Genomic DNA, 18336 nt, shown 5'->3' with positions numbered 1-18336 from the left:
CATATATGGAGATCTCTGTATCTGTCTGTCCTTGTCCCTTTTATACCCATATAAAGATCCCTCATGTCAGTGAGAGCCAAGTTTGAAGCTGGTCAGTCGGTCGGTCGAATGGTTCTCAAGATACGTAAACACCGGCCAATTTCTTTAAGACTTAAAGGAATTGGATCATGTGGACGTGGCTATAGTCAAATAATCTGATTAAACATCATTATGCATGTGCTTAATTCATTTTTTTGTATTTTATATTAAAGGACATAGATAAAAGAACAATACGGAAAGTTGTTTTGAATGTTATTGCTATAGATTTGAAAATATTATGGTAAAAGATACATTTGAGGCAACTTTTTTAGTGGTGTTTTTGTGCAAATGTTTACTCTTTACTGTACCTGGGTATTATCTTAACAGTAATGGAAATATGATGTGTTATCAGTCAATAAGAATCACTCTGCAGTCTGGTATGGTCATATAATTTGAAAGCAAATAATAAAATGTATGTTATAACAAAAATGTATGCAATAACAATTTCTGAGTTTCACTAGTGAGGCACTACTCCTCATCAAGGTCTATTTCTTCATTGTCAGTTTCTTCATTGTCCCATCCACATGCTCCACTGCAGTAAATCCCTCTTTTACGACAATGCCTGGCACTGCACTGTTTTCCACTTTCCTTGCATCCACAGACTGTCAGTTCTAAGCATCTGAAGAGGTTCTGCCTTCTACCATGTGCCAACCACAATGTATTGGTGAGGGTAGCTGTGGATGGGTCACCGTGGTTTGATAGTGGGCCCTCATGATGTGCAGAGTCAAGGCATCACTTGTTGGTGGCAATGTATCAACATTGGCTTTCAGTTTTCGAAACGGGGCACAGCGAACTGCATGAATTGATTTGCCGGTTGATTTGGGGTCATAGAGTGTTCTGCCAATGAGATAGCAGCTGGACTTGGTACTTCATCACCAAAGTTGTGGAGAAGTCGAGGGCACTGCTGGAACACTTTCAAGGCTGTCTTTTGTTCCTATCTCAGTGAACAGGCTTGTCGTGTCCCATCCAGTGAGAGCATGAAATGCCAACAGACCATTAAGTATCTCACTTGACATTTTGATATCATGAACTTTGATGCGGCGTGGTTTCTTGGCTGTTCCTGCTTTCATCCAAATTTCTTGGCTCAGTTGGTGTGCAAACACAAGACGTAACACCAGCACATCTGTGTCTCTGTAGTGGATGATGAGCCTTTGATACACTTTGGCTGTCGCATCGGCTGCATGTAGAAGGATGCGGGTATCAGCCTCTTCATGTGAAGCCTGCAGGTGAGAAACATCAATCCCAGCTGCTGATGCCACCTTTTCAGGATCCTCAAAACCTCTACCAACAACAATTTCCCGGCCAAAATTGAGCACTTGCTTGCCAGACTCTGCAGCATTTCCAAGGTCCTTCAGTACAGTATATCTTCTGATGCAACATCACCAGTTGTCAGAGACACTTGGATCATACACATTCTCCTGTTGGAAGATGCGGGATCTCTGGAACTGTTCAACAAGTTGAATGACATCAGTATGATCTCTTTTGATTCTCGAGTCTTTGTGGGTGTCTTCATCATCCTCATCCTCATGTGTCAGTCCAAACAATGATCTGGTATCCTCTGCCAAGGTTGCACGTTATCTAGCTGTCACATATCTAGTGATGCCTATATCAACCCTCCAGCAACCTTTTCAGTTTTGTTGATATGCTCAAGGCAAAGGTCAAGAGGAACTTCATTGAAGCTGTTTTAGTCTCCTGGGCTACAAAATCACCATCTATAGGAAGCCCTGGTAGACCTCTGGTGCTGTCTGTGCCAGAAGTTCCATGTCTACTATGAATACATCTTGTATAATGGGTGTGATCATAAGCAGGGCATCATGCTCTTGAAATAACATTCATCATCACTAGCCAGCTTGAACTAATATTAGCTTTTCTACTTGCATTTTCCTTACATTTCCACATTAGCAGTACAATTACATTAGGAAATTTGCTCAACATTATAGCAGCAAATGTAGAACAACTTGCCAGTATTGTGGGGGGGAAAAAGTCAGATTTGACCGATTTATACAATGGTAAAATGACCTAGAAATACATTTCTGAGATGACAACCGGAACACATAACAAGGGGCTAAAGATGGAGTTATCTTAGGTGTCAATATTAGCTTTGGCCCCCTGACTACTTCACGTGGCCAGTCTGTGACGTCAGTCATCTATAACGTATCTATGGTATATGACTCCAAATTTGAGCAAGGTTTCAATAATAGTACATATATATCTGTCTTTGTCTTCCAGTTTTAGCAGGATAAATTCTCCTTTTTGCCCCATATACAGTACAGCTCACTGAACTGTTAATGGTAATTGTGCCCTCTTGCAAGTGTCAATTACACAAAGAGAGACATCTCTTGTGATTCTCTTCAGAGTATATTTTATTATATAGGCTATTACTGTGCACTGAGCCTGTATTAGTCTCTTTAGACAAGATTACACAAGTGTAGGGGAAATCTGGGAATTGGCCTAACAACTTTAATGTGAAGAAAAGGAGAAAAATTGGCACACGAACACAAGAGAAAGAAATGTCTGACATCCAACCGCCTTCCTGTTACAGTAGCTCATTGTAAGGCAATCTGGACAAGAGCGCCAGACAAATGCCTTAAATATAAAAATGTAAATGGCAGTTGATGATGATGAATGATAACTTCCAATGAGGGAACATTTTAACCACCGTAAGTCCTGATTCTCAAGTGTCTCCTTGGAAATATCATATCCTGGTGGTTCACTGATTACTTGGCAGGGGGCTGACTGAAGGGGTGTGTGTGTGTGTGTGTGTGTGTGTGTGTGTGTGTGTGTGTGTGTGTGTGTGTGTGTGTGTGTGTGTGTGTGTGTGTGTGTGTGTGTGTGTGTGTGTGTGTGTGTGTGTGTGTGTGTGTGTGTGTGTGTGTGTGCAGTGCTGGCTTAATGCAAGGTCATGAAGTGCTGGGCACCAACCTTGGGGGGGGGGCACCAAACGGCAGGGCAAAAGTGAAAGAAGACTCTACTATCGTGGAAAGACATATTGAAAGAAATATTGAAACAGTGGCTGCTGAGGAACCGATAAAACAGTGAAACAGCACCTGCTGAAAATGTACCTCCTGTGGTAGGGTAGGACCGGAGGTATTGCATGAAACTCAAAGGGAAATATCTTCCCCTTGAAAAAAGGCTCTCCATTGTAGCTCAACAGTAGAGATTGTGCCACTCGCACGGGGGATCCGGGTTTGTATTCCGGGGAGGACATGAATGTTACGGATTGAAGCTTTAATATAAATCCAGTTTTTTGTTCTGTGACATCTATCATGCAAATACAAATAGCACAACCATTTTGAATGTACAGTATTTACTTTTTTCCCCCAACTTATGTTAATTGCCTAGCTGTGTGGTTAAAAAAGAAAAACGCTAAAAAGTGTGTTGTTATTGGGTTAATCTTGCTGAAAAATCACGTGGTTGTTATAGAGCTTAGTTTTATAACGTAATCAAAATCCAATGCAGAAATTCCATTGCAGTGGGAACATGTTGGGAGTAACTGGGTTGGCCTACATAAACATGTCATAGTAGCACTACATTCTCCTCTGTTGTAACCATGCTTTGACTGAAGAATACTACTGTCACCTAAAATCCACCGGAGACCGATCAGAATTTACCTCTGACATTCCTCAGTCTCCTCAGTACCCTGGGAGAAAGTGGAACATCTGTAATATCTGTTGTTTTGTGTTGTTTTTCTTTAGTCCAAGGTCACATTGTTTCCAAACTGCTAGGAAATGCTGGATTGTCACCGAGGGCTGTGGTGGCTTAGAGGTTACAGGAGCAGGGGCTTGGGGACCAAAGGTCCCCAATCCCCTGGGTTTTGGGTAAAAAGAAACTGGCGGGGAAAGTCAACGCGTAACTCCCTCCTCTATTTGAGGTGCCCTTGAGCCAAGCATCGGTGCCCCGATTGCTGCCGTGGAGGTTCTCAGAGGTCAGTGCCGGAAGGCTGGGGTTCAACAGGGCAGCTCCTATGTGGGAGTTTGTGAAATTGGATGAACACAGAATAAATGAAGTAAATAAAAAAGATTGGTCCCTGGATTGCTGTCCTAGAAAACCATAAAACGGTATGGAGTATTGAAAAATGTCCTGGAATGTAGGCCTACTATACTTTCTGCCATGAGCACTGTCAGCACTCATCGAGAAGTAGCCTATGTTGTTCGGGAACATTTAGTGGTATGATTTTAGTTGATGTGAACTCTAAAACCTAGCCACGACCTCTGACCTTAAAACACAACAAAGGCATCAGTGTATCTTTATAGGGCAAATTATTGCCACTGGATGAGTCCAGTATGTGTGTGTTTCGTGCGGTGACAACAACGATAGCGGAAGCTGTCAGTTACCAGCCTAGCCGCAACCCTCACACACATAGAGCCTGACATGCAGGCCTCAGGCGTGCGTGTGCCAGAATGACAGACACTCAGCCTGGACATACATGATAAGAATGGGGATTACAGGACCGCAGCCACACCAAGAATGATAACTATAAAGATAAACTATCAATATAACATTTAAAAATGTGCTCGAACTCGGGTGGATGGTGGGGTCCTCAACACAATGACAATGATAACGACAATGGTGAACGATATTGTTGGGAACACTTTCAGAGCAATTTGATGAATGGTGGAAACACTGACAGTTAATCAAATCCATCCGAATTTAACACAGAATTCACACCATTCTGTGACAGCGTATGAATTAGTTTGGACTGCTTGAGGGCGCTGTCCTTTCCAGCAGTTGAAAGTTGCATGTTTCAGCTTGTTTGCGGTCATTCAATCATTATGCTCTGTAAATGGGAATAGTATTAACATGATTTATTATTTTATTTTAAAGAAGGAAAAAATTAAGTTAATCAATGGCCTGATAGATGGTAATGTGGTAACTAGCCTACCTGTTTATCCGATTGGTAACATTTTTTTTTCACTGAAATGTGAATAGTTATTTGTTATATCATATCTTAAAAGTAATAATAGTTCAGTTCATACAGTAATGTGTAACTGCCAATCACTTGGAACTAAATATGCCTGTTTGTGTGAGGGTGAAAGGTCGGTCAAGAATGGGTGTGACAAGATAATTCAGCACCTGATATTTTCGCAATTCCTGACATAAATTGCAAAATGCCCAATTCCAAGCCTGGTATAGAACATTTAAATTGAAGTCATAGTTTTGGCCAAACATTGTTTGTGAGATATTTAGCTAAACCCCATTTTCAATTACACCAAGTGTCAATTCACAAAATGCCACATACAGTAAACAGTGTTAAGCTATGGACGTACGTGCGTGCGTGCGTGTTTTCGGGGAGTAATATTATTAATTGCCCAGGTTTATGAGAGGATTTCTCATTTTAGACACTCATTAGAAACACATTATTTTTCTAAAGCACTTATTTACTCCAGAACAATTTCCTTTTCCGCCTCTCCTCTCCTCCCTTCCCATCTCCTGTGCTGTCCTCTCCTCTATTCCCATCTCATTTCCTGTCCTTCCTCTCAGGCCTACAGACAATTATTTCGACCCTCCCCCAAGGCGGCAACATTGCTCCAGTCTCTGTGTGCCGCTGTCTCGTGTTATCTCATAACTTCCGGAGTGTTAGCAACAGCAGCCTGTACCCAGGCGAGTTTGCGTCAGTACAACAATACGAGTCTATTAGTTACTCTATATCAGGGACAACTTGTGCAGCGCATGGCTGTCGTCACACTCAGAGACGCCTGAATGAGTCGATATACAGAGGGTGTATTGAACATTGACCCTTGAAGAAATGGCAATGACCCTGTCCATGAAAAATCGGAAAAACAACACAGATAACCAGTGGCGGATACAGAATATGTCTGATGGCATGGGCCTGGACAGATCTGGGTAGGCCTATTAATTATTAACCCACAATGTATATGAGTTAATAAGTGGGCACTTTGATCAAATGACACAACTTGCATTCTTTTGTTATGGACCATTGAATTGTTGAAAAATATTAGGCTACTGTAACTGTACGTCCCTGAATATATTTACATTCAGTGCCTTGTTTTATCTCCTCCAGACATGTTCCTGTGTCCAAAGCGTTGACATTGTGTCTGGAAGCAGGAATGGATCTGACTCTTTACACACGTCATTGCCTTTACTTTTCTAACTGTGGGGGTTTCAAACTTTGTTTATTGTTAGTGAGTCCCCATGGTTTAAGGCAATATAAGCTGTTTATTTTATGCTTTTAAAAACACAAAACACATATTTAACCATATTTAAAATGAACACTGTCAAAGTTAACTTGATTAATCGCAATTAACTCACCGTTATGTTCATCGCGATTAATTGCGGTATTTTAATCGCAATTAATCGCATATTTATTTTTCAGAAGAAGGTTAACGATTCCCATGTTATAACAATTCGTTTCCCATCCCTAAATAACTATGAACATAAATAATGTCAAAACTTGCTATTCTGTTTACAGTAATTAAGTTATATTGAAGTCTGGTATCTTGTACTGTTATGCACAGCCAGGCTGGCTGAATTGAGCTTCCACAAGCCGTAACATTACAATGACTGAAGCTGTTCTCAGTTGTTTGCCAAGAAACCATGGCTTCACTTCTGAGCATGTACAGTAGCTTAGTTGGAGCCTTGGAGGGCCCATTAGGAGAAAGTCCACTATTTGAGCCCACTATATAGGCTGTTGTGACAAGCTAAGACAAACTAAAATAAACCAGTGGCTCTCAAACTTTTTCATATCAAGGACAAGGGAATATTTTGTGCCAGGAACCCTCATACAAGATTTGTGTTGTTAAAGATTTTTAGATCAGCTTGTAGATCGTCTATTTTCAAATAGCCAATGTATGTAGGGTTAAAGTGGTTAAACTTATTTCGATGCCATATTAAATCATTTTGCTGGGGACCCCTTGGAACCCCCTTAAGGACACCTGGGGGTGCCCGGACCTCACTTAGATAACCACTGGCTTATAGGAGGAAGGCCCACAAGGGGAAAGTCCCTATAGTTCGAGCACACTCTAGGCTGTTGTGACAAGCTAAGACAAGTGTGATAAACAAGGAGTGTGCTCTCTCTTATCCACAGCTAGGCTATGTTGCAAACTAAGTGGTTTTGTTTGCAGTTGGCCGGTGCAGCAGCCCTGGGCAGCGCCACTAAACACTGCTGATATTGTCCTCTTAGCTGCTCTCAGGGCTTTTCTATTACCTTCGTCATTGAGCGCACATCACTGTTAAACAGCAGCCCAACAACTTGGCCTCTGCAGCCAGCTGCCAACGACAAGCTGTTTGGATTGTTTTGAACTCTGACCCTCGCTGAACTGAAGGAATTGGAGAGGTGGAGGAGGGAAAGTGGAGATGGCGAAGGGAAGGGGGTGGGAGGCAAGGTCAAGAACCAAGGTGATTATTGTTCTCGGGTGCGTGCACGCGTGTTTGTACTTGTGCAACTGTGCATGCATGCATAGTGTCACCCGCTATGCATGAGGCTGCACAGGACCTTGTATGCATGCATGTGCACGTGTGTGTGTGTGTGTGTGTGTGTGTGTGTGTGTGTGTGTGTGTGTGTGTGTGTGTGTGTGTGTGTGTGTGTGTGTGTGTGTGTGTGTGTGTGTGTGTGTGTGTGTGTGTGTGTGTGTGTGTGTGTGTTCACTGCTTGCTGTTAAAGTGGTAAAGCTCAATCCATCTGAAGAGAAGCTCCTCGCCAGGTTTTAAAAACCATCAGCAGTGGGGCTGAACAGACGCCCAGGACCTCTCTCTCATATACTATTCATATATATTGTGTGTGTGTGTGTGTGTGTGTGTGTGTGTGTGTGTGTGTGTGTGTGTGTGTGTGTGTGTGTGTGTGTGTGTGTGTGTGTGTGTGTGTGTGTGTGTGTGTGTGTGTGTGTGTGTGTGTGTGTGTGTGTGTGCGTGCGCGCGCGTGTGTGCGTGTGTGTTTGTGTATTTGTCACTTACACAAGTACAAGCAGCAAAATGTTGGCGGGACTAACATAATAACACAATAAAAAAATGTGCAGTGGTCACACAGCCATGTGACAGTGTGTTCGGCCTGGCTGTGATGTGCACATTGTGCCGTCCCTGGTGCATTGTGTTGCTGAAGAAACATTGAAGCGGCAGACCCTTTGGCCCTCATCTGTGATGAATAGCTGCGGCGTGTGTAGCTCTCACAATGAACACAACAAAACTGTCTCTGCTCTTTACCTGGAGCTCACTCTGTCCTGCTGCTTTCAGCCGCTTTTCAGCATCCAGGGAACATTCTGCGTCTTCATCACGGCAGAAAATAAAAGAACATGGAGGTGTTACATCAGATCTTTTTGTAGTTTTTGCTACTGTGTGATCAAAGACCAAGTTGTGTACAGTAGAGGACAAATACTGTGTGCCGCTCAATAAAAAGACAAAATAATAGTAATGTCACAGGGTTAAAGTTACTGTCCACCACTACAGAGACTAGGGATTTGAATCCTCCGTTGGGAGTTTGGTGTGGCCGAGCATCCATACAAGCACAATTGGCCGTGTTGGCATGAGGGAAGCCGGACCTCTGTCGCTAAGGGTATCTGGGTGTTATCAGGAAACATCAAAGGGACATTTAAAAACAACAGAAGTTGACCCAAAGTGCTTTCCATTCACAATAACATCATAACGACCTCATAAAATACAACATAGTAAAAGAAACACAAAAGCAATACCTCATACAAATACAGCATAATTAAAAGAACATAAATATACAAGCTCATGCTAAGCACTTTGCTCATGCTAAGCACTTTGAGCAAAAGCGCTATAAAAATGCAATTCATTATTATTATTATTATTATTATTATTATTATTATTATTGTTATTATAAAAGCAGTTTGTTCATTATATACCTCTCTGACCTATGCAGGGAGAATACAGAATATGTATTCTCCCTGTAGAAAGCTTTTACTATTATTAATGTTTGCTCACTGTCTGTTCTTTCCCGTGACACAGGACTGAATTGTTGTAAGTTGTTGTCTCTTCCAAAGTGTCCTTTGCTACTCCATTAAAATTCACCCTGCATAGGTCCGAGAGGTATATAATGAACAAACTGCGCCATTGGAGATTCATGATGAGGCATTTATTCCCAGATTTTTTTAATATCCCCTGACTATTAGCTGTCTTGCTTACATCACAGTGTACCAAGGTCACTCTTCAATAGACCAATTATTTGTTTACCAACATTGAGACTGGACGCACAGGTGACTGTTTCATGTAATCAATTCCCAACAGATCTCCAAACCTGTTGTTTTGGGGTGCGCTGGTTTCAGTTCATTCAACCTCCTCTTGTGTGTTGGATAGTGGGTTGCGCCTAGCGAGACATATATACTTCATTGCGCAGCGGTATTGCGCGCTGAGAATGGCTGACATACAAGCTCTCAACCACGTCGCAGATGCGACCGTTGTGAGCTTGGAGGTCTGCTATTCTCTGCGCACGACACCTTCGCGGGACGGAGCATTAATTAGGCTTGACGGGCTGCAGCTGCGCGAGCAAGGGCAGGTTCTGGTGCCATGATCATAGAGCGCTCCCTCCGTTCTGATGACAGCCACTGGAGGTGGGATTTGGGGGACAACTGCTTTGAATTGTTATTATTGTTGTTAGTTGTACGAACGCTTGTTTAATTGTTGTATTGTTTTATTGGATCTTGTTTAGTCGATACAATATTTGTTTTAGCTCCTGCTCATTTGATTTAGCTATTTTGTTATATTAGGAAATAGGTAGCTGATATTTTGCACTCTTGGTTGCTTGTTTTTGCAGAAAATACACTTAAGACTTCTGGTGATTAGTAGTTTTCGTGAGTGGAGTGTCCACTTTTACATTATGAGCGGTGGAGTTAATTTGGTGCCAGCCTGCGCACGCATAGGTTCTTATCAGTGTGACGTTGTCTGTTAAGGGGTCTATAGTTTCTAACCTTTATAGGGCAGAAAATGCAAACATTGGCCTGGTGTTTAGTTCCTTTCAGATCTACAACACATTTTGAGGAATCCAGCTAACACCACCTGATAGCTAGGAAAGTTAAGTAAGTAAGTTACCGTGGCGGGGAATAAAATATCAGAAGAAAATATGGAGTTCAATAAATTGGTTTATTCAGAGAATGCATTCTTAGACATACAGAGTAAATGCAACAGTTTACAAGTCACTCCCCTCAAGGGAGGGAGAGAGAGCTTGGTACATCATTATAGAGAAAAGAGCCTGTGCTCTGACCGTATCTTTCTGTACCAGGCACCTGGCCAGCACAGGGTTACAATAATATGATATCATCTTTTATTAAGTTGATAAACACAGTTTCAGTTTAAGGTCATGCTGACACATATGCAAAGTTACTGCTATGGAAAACTCAAATAAGATAATGAACTATCTTTAATGACGAGACAATTCTTTAATAACACTCCAAACATACAAAATAATACAAAAAAAAAAAGAGATACAATTGTATTTATCACCACCTTTTAAATGCGAAATAATTCTCCTGTGTACTCAATGGAACTTGTCCACATTGTTAGTGGGCCAATGAGCTGCAGAGGGGAGCTCACCTCTAGCCAATGAGCTTTGACCTGTGCAGTTCGTCTCTTCCTGTAAGGTCCAGTTGAGGAGTGACTGCTCTTTGAATGTGAATGTCAGCTTCAGGATGGTCAGACCAGCGCTTGGCAGAGTGTTCCCGAGTTAAAACGCTGAGACAGGCAAAAAGTCTGAAGCCAATAAGAAGTGGTCGTTGAGAAAGGAAGCCAAAGAACAAAGTTGTGACAATTTTGTTGATGACAAGTCCCTGGAACTGACTGGATAACAGTAAAATCTTGATGATTGTGATGAAAATTGCAGTCGCTGTCATTCTGTTGAAGCGTTTGAAAGGTTTCCTGTGCTGAATGGTGTCATGGAAGCTGTCAAAAATGCAAACCCCTTGAAAATACAGAGAGAAATTGTGCTGATTCAGGGGGAAAGGCTGTGCTAGGATGGGCTCGGAGGGGGAGGGCTGGCCTGAGATCAGCGGACTCTCATTTTCTATTCTACAGAATGAGCTTACCAGAAGGGTCTCTGCTGTCCTGGACTCAGCATTTCAGCTGTGATTGGCCTGAACGTTAACAGCCAGGGAACACAAAGTGATGTATTCCATCATTCTGCTGTGTCATGGCTCAATCTGCCAGGAAATGTTGAACAAAACTAATCAAGCAAAGGCTCTCAATATTTACTGCTTAAATTACTGAGACGACTGTAATAAAATGGTTCATTTTCTAAACGATAATATTGTCTGGGCATGCTCAGTTTGATGGAAAAACCATTAGTTGAAGTTCATCCAGGTTGATAATACTTGTATTACTAGGACCTACCATTTAAAATAGCACCATGTATCTTAGGCATAACTCTGCACACACACACACACACACGCACGCGCGCACGCACGCGCGCACACACACACACACACACACACACACACACACACACACACACACACACACACACACACACACACACACACACACACACACACACACACACACACCAATGATTGATTGATTGATTGATTGATTGATTGATTGGTTGATCATAGAATGAGCAAACACAGCTAACTGTGTGGGTAGCACTCCCAAACCAGAGCCTTCTATTAGAGAGTTGCGCCAATGAGGGGTCAGAAACAGCGTCGGTCACGTGGTTCATGTAGCTGGAAATAGTGACAAGGAGCCGTCGACTTCAATGCATTCCATGAACTTCCGGTTTAGGGATTTGTCACTATTCGCCAATGTGTGTGTGTATGTGTATGTAGAAGACCTGGCCCGAAGAAGTGAACGGAGTTGGCGTAACTCTCTAATAGATGGCACTGTCCCAAACAATTTGCCAAAATCCCCTGCAATATTTTTCTGTTGGTATTCACTCTCACTTTGAGCTTCAAGTGCTGGCAGGTGTGTGCCAGTCACAGGTGTGTGACTGGCACCTGAGCATGGGTCCTGCAACGTTGTTGAGTTTGTGTATGCTCTAACTAAGCATCAATTGATTGATTGAGGATCCCACAGAAAAAGGTGACCAGCATGAGGAGGAGGTGCCAAGCTGTTATGGCTGCGTATGGATCTTCGACACGCTACTGAGGTCCCTGACAGTGTAAAATGAATGAAGTGTAAAATGGCCAATATGTGTTGTTTTACCTTTATTTCTGTGGGAGAGCAACTCAAAACAAGAGTGAATACCAACAAAATACCCTCTGAATACCAACAGAAGAATTTTGGGGATACAGGTGATTTTGGCACATTTTTTGGGGGGCTATCCATACAGTTAGCTGTGTAGCTCATTCCACGAATGCACCATCCTTACAAGTTGTACCTCATTGTAAAGGTGACTAATCAGGATTTACAATGATATGAAACATCGCAATATCATGCGTACCAAAAACATACCAAATGCTATTATTGAAGGGGAGAAATAATCGTCCGAAATACCGTTTCCAAACTTTTTTTGAGGAGAGAGATAGATAGATAGATAGATAGATAGATAAATAGATAGATAGATAGATAGATAGCGTGTGAACCCATAATCATATTATATACTGTATCTCTATTGACATATTTGGCATAAGGTACGTAATTACCGTGTCCATAATGTGTATCCCCAGTGTGCGCAGGCACGTGCACCCCCCTCCAGTATAGCACCTAGGCTACTTTTTTTCTTTTTCCTGCTGGAAACTCTGCTTATACCTGAAGGTTTTCATAGCTACAACTATCGGCAGCTTTTTTGGCGTCGCTGAAAACTCAGACTTAAAAATATTTAGCTTTGAGATTCCTTTCCTTCAGGGCCGTGTCTCAAACCATTTGATGCGAGCACCACCTTGCTCCCTTTTCCTCTCTGCCTGTCAGAGTACAGAGCGGCCCTGGTTCCATTCCCATCTGTGCGTGGCTCGTAAGATATTAATAACTGTGTGTGTGTGTGTGTGTGTGTGAGTGAGCGCAGATGTTTAGTAGGAGATGAAGGCGTGTTTGTGTGTGTGTGTGTGTGTGATTGTGGGAGGGGGGACTGGGTGTTTACGTGGACATAATAATGTGTATGTATGTGTTTCCTTATGTGCACATGTGTTTTTTGACTATGTGTGGGTGAGTGATATAGAGAAATCTGTTAAAAACCCACAGCTACCTCTAGTGTCTCCAAAATGAACTGCCGTCTTTAGAAAAAGACTAAGCATGCATGCACGCACGTGCTTGCCCATGCACACACACACACACGCACGCACACACACACACACACACACACACACACACACACACACACACACACACACACACACACACACACACACACACACACACACACACACACACACAGGTCTAAGCCTATAACATACACACACAACTTTCACTGCTATGCAGAACAGTTGTTTTTTTCTGATGTAGACGGTATACAGCTGTCTTATATCCAGCCCCATCACAGCACAAGGGCGACAAGGCCTTGTGTTGGACCTGATAAACAAAGATCCTCCTGCTACATCATTAGTCCTACTACACTGGACATTTTACCCTGTTAAGGTACATAACTAACTCCTACATTTTTCCCCATCAGCCGTAGCCACACCTCTGCGATACACCTCTGCGATACACTTAACACACACACCCACACCCACACACACACACACACACACATTATGTGTCTCTCTTCCCTCAGCCATATGGGAGACGGCATGAATGCCTGCTGTGTCTGCGCCCCACCATGCCTCGGTTGTTTGTTGCATCTGTGCACACAAGCATCACCGATCGGTTCACGATATTCTGGTCACGTGTGTGCACACGGGCGGATTTGCGTCAGCTCTCACGTTGCGTCTGCGCCGGGTCGCCCTTCAGGAGAACAAAACAGCAGGGCAAATGTTTGCGTTTGGCTTTTGCGTGTCAGACAAGCTGTCGCAGCAGCGCACGGCAGTCTGCTAAGATGACGAGAGCAGCTGTCAGGTTTTGTTTGCTCTGGGAATTTGTCTTGATGATCTCAATCCACGTCGAATGTTCGGGAGGATGGAATCCAATCTAATACTTTATTATTCATGTTAACCTGAGATAGGGTATTCTCTTGTTATCTCATCACAGTGCAATCTAGTATCTTAAGCCTGATTGATACTTAGCTCACTGAATATACCTATTTTTTGGTGTGTGACAAGAGAACCGCACACAACTAAGTGTAACTCAGGATTTGTCGTCTGCTTTGGCCTATCACTTAATTTTATGTCTCTACCTCCGCCCTCTTCTCCCAAGTCACAAAATGGCCTCCACCGCCATTCTACTCCTAAAACCCAGTTCAGTCCTCTTGCTGTAGTGGTGGGTAGGTTTCAGCGAACCCTCGATCCACAACTGCTGGAAGGGAATTAGTCCCCATGCAGCTGCATCACTCCAGAGAAATGAGTGCAACCCCAACTCGCATATCCTCCACTTTTTATATATTCTTGTCTCACAATAAGAAAATGTGACAATTCTCAAAAAAAGTGTACCATGGTGAGGGCCAGGCTGGGGTTAACTCTTGGTACTCCCCTATGTGATACTGTATGTCGAGTATTGGACCAAAGAGCTTAAGAAAGCTCGTAACATCAATAATAGTCACCATGGCCATTACATTTCATCCCAGCAGTTACTTTATCAGAGTGGGGTGTCCCATTTTTCAAACGGCACATCTCGTTTTAGAGTGGAACTCAGTCTACGCTCTTTGACTGGCTGGCTGGCTGTCTGGATGGCTGATTGATTGATTGCCAGCAGATGTGTTGACTGCTCGAAACGTTCTCTCCTGAAAATACATATAAACTCCCTTACAGAGAAGGTAGATCACATTGTCCCGCATTGTCCATGATCTGTCCGTGTATATGGCCAATCTGCTAGCTCATAGTGTGTGTGTGTGTGTGTGTGTGTGTGTGTGTGTGTGTGTGTGTGTGTGTGTGTGTGTGTGTGTGTGTGTGTGTGTGTGTGTGTGTGTGTGTGTGTGTGTGTGTGTGTGTGTGTGTGTGTGCGTGCGTGCGTGCGTGCGTGCGTGCGCGCGCGCGCGCGCAGCTGCGCTTGCCTGTGCAAGTGTCTTAAAAGACTACTGCAATATATTGCAAGTTTACTGACACCCAGGATATTGCAAACAATATATACTGGAACTAGAGGTTACGAATGTAACCCCGGTTTTAGTAGGTTTGGAGTTTACTACTCACTATGGGATATCAGCGCCCCCAGGCGATGTACAGAGCAACACACACGCTCCCGATGCCAATTCACTGATTGGCTTAGGGTATGTCACGAGTCCGGAAGACCCGGGAGTACAAAAGCTCCACGTGACATAGGCTCTTCCTCTTAACATTCACCTCTCTGCATGCCAAATGCGCACAGAAAGGGGTGTCTGGTGAGTAGTAAACGGTTTTCCGTTTACTACTCACTATGGGATTCATAAACCCCCCTTGAGGTAATGAGCCACACAACCCTGACAGGCCCGCACGCCCCTCAGCCCCTAGGTCCCGCCCACACGGACGTGACCTACGGCCCCACGGGCGCCCCCAACCCACCGGGCTGGGGCGCGGGATAGATAATAAAGACTAGGCCCTGACAGGCTCCAGAGTCCGCCTATTTACTAACAGGCAGACACAGGCCTGCCTCATAACTCAATATGAGGAACAGGGCCCCATCTCCTGGGAGCCAGCCCAGCTGGTCTCATGGAAACCCCAGAGGAAGTCGAGAGATAGGGAGAAAAGCCCCAAGCCTACTCCCTTCCCTTCACTGGCCTGGAGGCATCTGCTACGCCTAGGACCGCGCGCGCCAAGGACGCCGCCGCCACGTCCAGACTGTAAAAGGCCGCAAAAGTCGAAGGAGACGACCAATTTGCCGCTGCACAGATCTCCTGGATCGAAGCTCCCTTGTAGAGAGCCCAGGACGTAGCCATGCCCCTAGTAGAGTGGGCCCTCAGACCCCCCGGGACTGGGGCCCCACTGCTCACATAAGCTAGCTTAATGGCATCTCGGATCCATCTAGAAAGCGTCGTCTTAGTGACCGCCTTCCTCTGAACCCCCACGCCAAAAGAGACAAAGAGTTGCGTCGATGAACGATTGGCCGCTGTCCTCTGACAATAGAGCTTCAGGGCTCTCACTGGACAGAGACAATGCAACCGCTTATCCTCCGCCGAAACGAAGGGAGGCGGATGAAAAGCCACCAACTCAACCGGGTCTGGGGCCACCACCCCGGTCTTTGTAACGAACGTCAGGTTGGGTTTAAGCAAAAACCCTTCTGTCGTTGTTCAGGAACTTCATGCACTCCGGACTCACCGAGAGCGCGTGCATGTCGCTGACCCGTTTAGCCGTAGACAGGGCCACCAAGAGGACCGTTTTGAGACTGACGATCCTCAAATCAGCAGACTCAAAAGGCTCGAACGGGGGACGGCACAGTGCATCCAGCACCACCGTCAGATCCCAGACTGGGAACAGTGGCCTGTTAACCGGTCTAGCTCTCCTGGCGCCGCAACCGGCGCACTAAGGGATGCTGGCCCACCGTCTTGCCATCGAACGCCTCGTGGCAAGCCGAAACGGCCGCTAAAAACACCTTTACTGCTGAGAAGGATAAATCCCGGGCTAACCTTTTTGTAGAAAGTGAGAATGCTACACACCGAGGCCTGGAAAGCCATCACCACCGGTGACTGCTCCAGACACCAAGATGCGAACATATTCCATCTAACATCATAAGCATTCCCCGTGGACACGGCCCTCGCGCCCTGAATGGTAGCCACCACGTCAGCGGGGGGGCCACACGAGCTCAAAATTGCCCTCTTCACGGGCCAACCCACAGGTCTAGGTCCTGAGGGCGTCCGTGGGACACCTCGTCCCCTCCCTGCCGCAGCAGGTCCACGAGGACAGGGAGGGCCAGAGGCACGTCTTAAAGGAGCGGAGTCATCTCCGATCTCCACGTGCCCCACGCTGGGACCACCAGCAACACCGACAAACCCAGGAGTCTGATCCTCTCCAACGTAGGAAGGATCAACTCCATTGGCGGGAAGGCATAAGCAGTTCGCTCGGCCAACTGTGTGCCAAGGCGTCTATGCCCATGGAGCGGTCCCCCGCCTTCACTGAGAAAAAACGAGAACACTTCGCGTTCTCTTCGGAAGCAAACAAATCGATCTGGGGGCGGCCGAACCTACACCAGATTTGGTCCGCCACTTTCGGATCGAAAACCACTCTCCGTAACGGAGACCGCCTCTGGACAGCAGGTCCGCACCGCGGTTCTGGAGGCCCGGCACATGAGACGCCTGTATGGATGCGAGTCGTGAGTCGCACCATAGCGTCATCTGCGTGCTAGACCGTCCAACACGAAATCACAGCTCCTATACTGACCCCCTGGGACAGAAAGGTTGCTCGTGACCATGGTCTGAGTGCCCCCATGCACCATGGAGACACCGTCACTGAGCGACGACCTGAGGTGGGCGGGATCCGAAGAGCCCTCAGCCACCTCTGAGCAGGTCCCATGTAGAGCCTGCCTTAGCGGATTAAGTGAGTGGCTGAAGCCAGAAGACCCACCGCTTAAATGCAGTGTTTGTAAGTAACTTGACGCCCCTGGCGGAAAGACCTCACAAAGCCAAAACGCTGTCTATCCTCTCCTTGGATAGGCGTGCCCTGAGCGTGTTCGAGTCCAGCGAGATCCCCAAGAAGGTGGCCCGCTGGGACGGAACCAGAACGCTCATCTGGGCGTTGATTGTGAAACCCAGTGACGTCAGGCGGGAGATGGCCACGGCCGTGTGCCGCGCCACCTCCCCCTCCGAGCCCGCGGCTATTAACCAGACGTCGATGTAGGTCGACAGACGGATTCCCTGTCTCCGTAGTGGAGCAATGGCCGCATTGGTACACTTTACGAACACCCGCGGGCTCAACGACATACCAAAGGGGAGAACCATGTACTCGTACACTTCCCCTTTGTAGCCGAAGTGCAGGAAATTTCTGTGTGGAGGCCAGATTGGAACGTGGAGGCAAGCAACCTAGAGGTCGATGCCCGTCCACCAGTGCCCCTGACGTACCGTTCGCAACGGCTTCACGGTCGTCAACATTGAAAAGGAACCCATTAGGCACTTGTTGAGGCCCTTCAGATTCAGAGAGGGCCGTACGCCCCCCCCCCCTTTTCTTCTCATCAGAAAAAAGTTTTGAACAGAAAACCCCAGTTGGTTCTGATAAGTAGATATTTCTCTGATGACGCCCTTGCTCAGGAGAGAGGCCTCCTCTCTCAGAGTCAAGGCTGCTTCTATCTTCCGCATGAGAGAGAAACACTCGTCAGACATAGGAAGTAACACAAGGCATATGGAAAACACACCAGTGCAACCACAAT

Source organism: Gymnoscopelus microlampas (genome assembly GCF_963454915.1).
Source record: "Gymnoscopelus microlampas genome assembly, chromosome: 6".
NCBI classification, from domain to species: domain Eukaryota; kingdom Metazoa; phylum Chordata; class Actinopteri; order Myctophiformes; family Myctophidae; genus Gymnoscopelus; species Gymnoscopelus microlampas.
The sequence above is the reverse complement of the archived record's forward strand: the minus strand, read 5'-3'. Positions refer to the sequence as shown.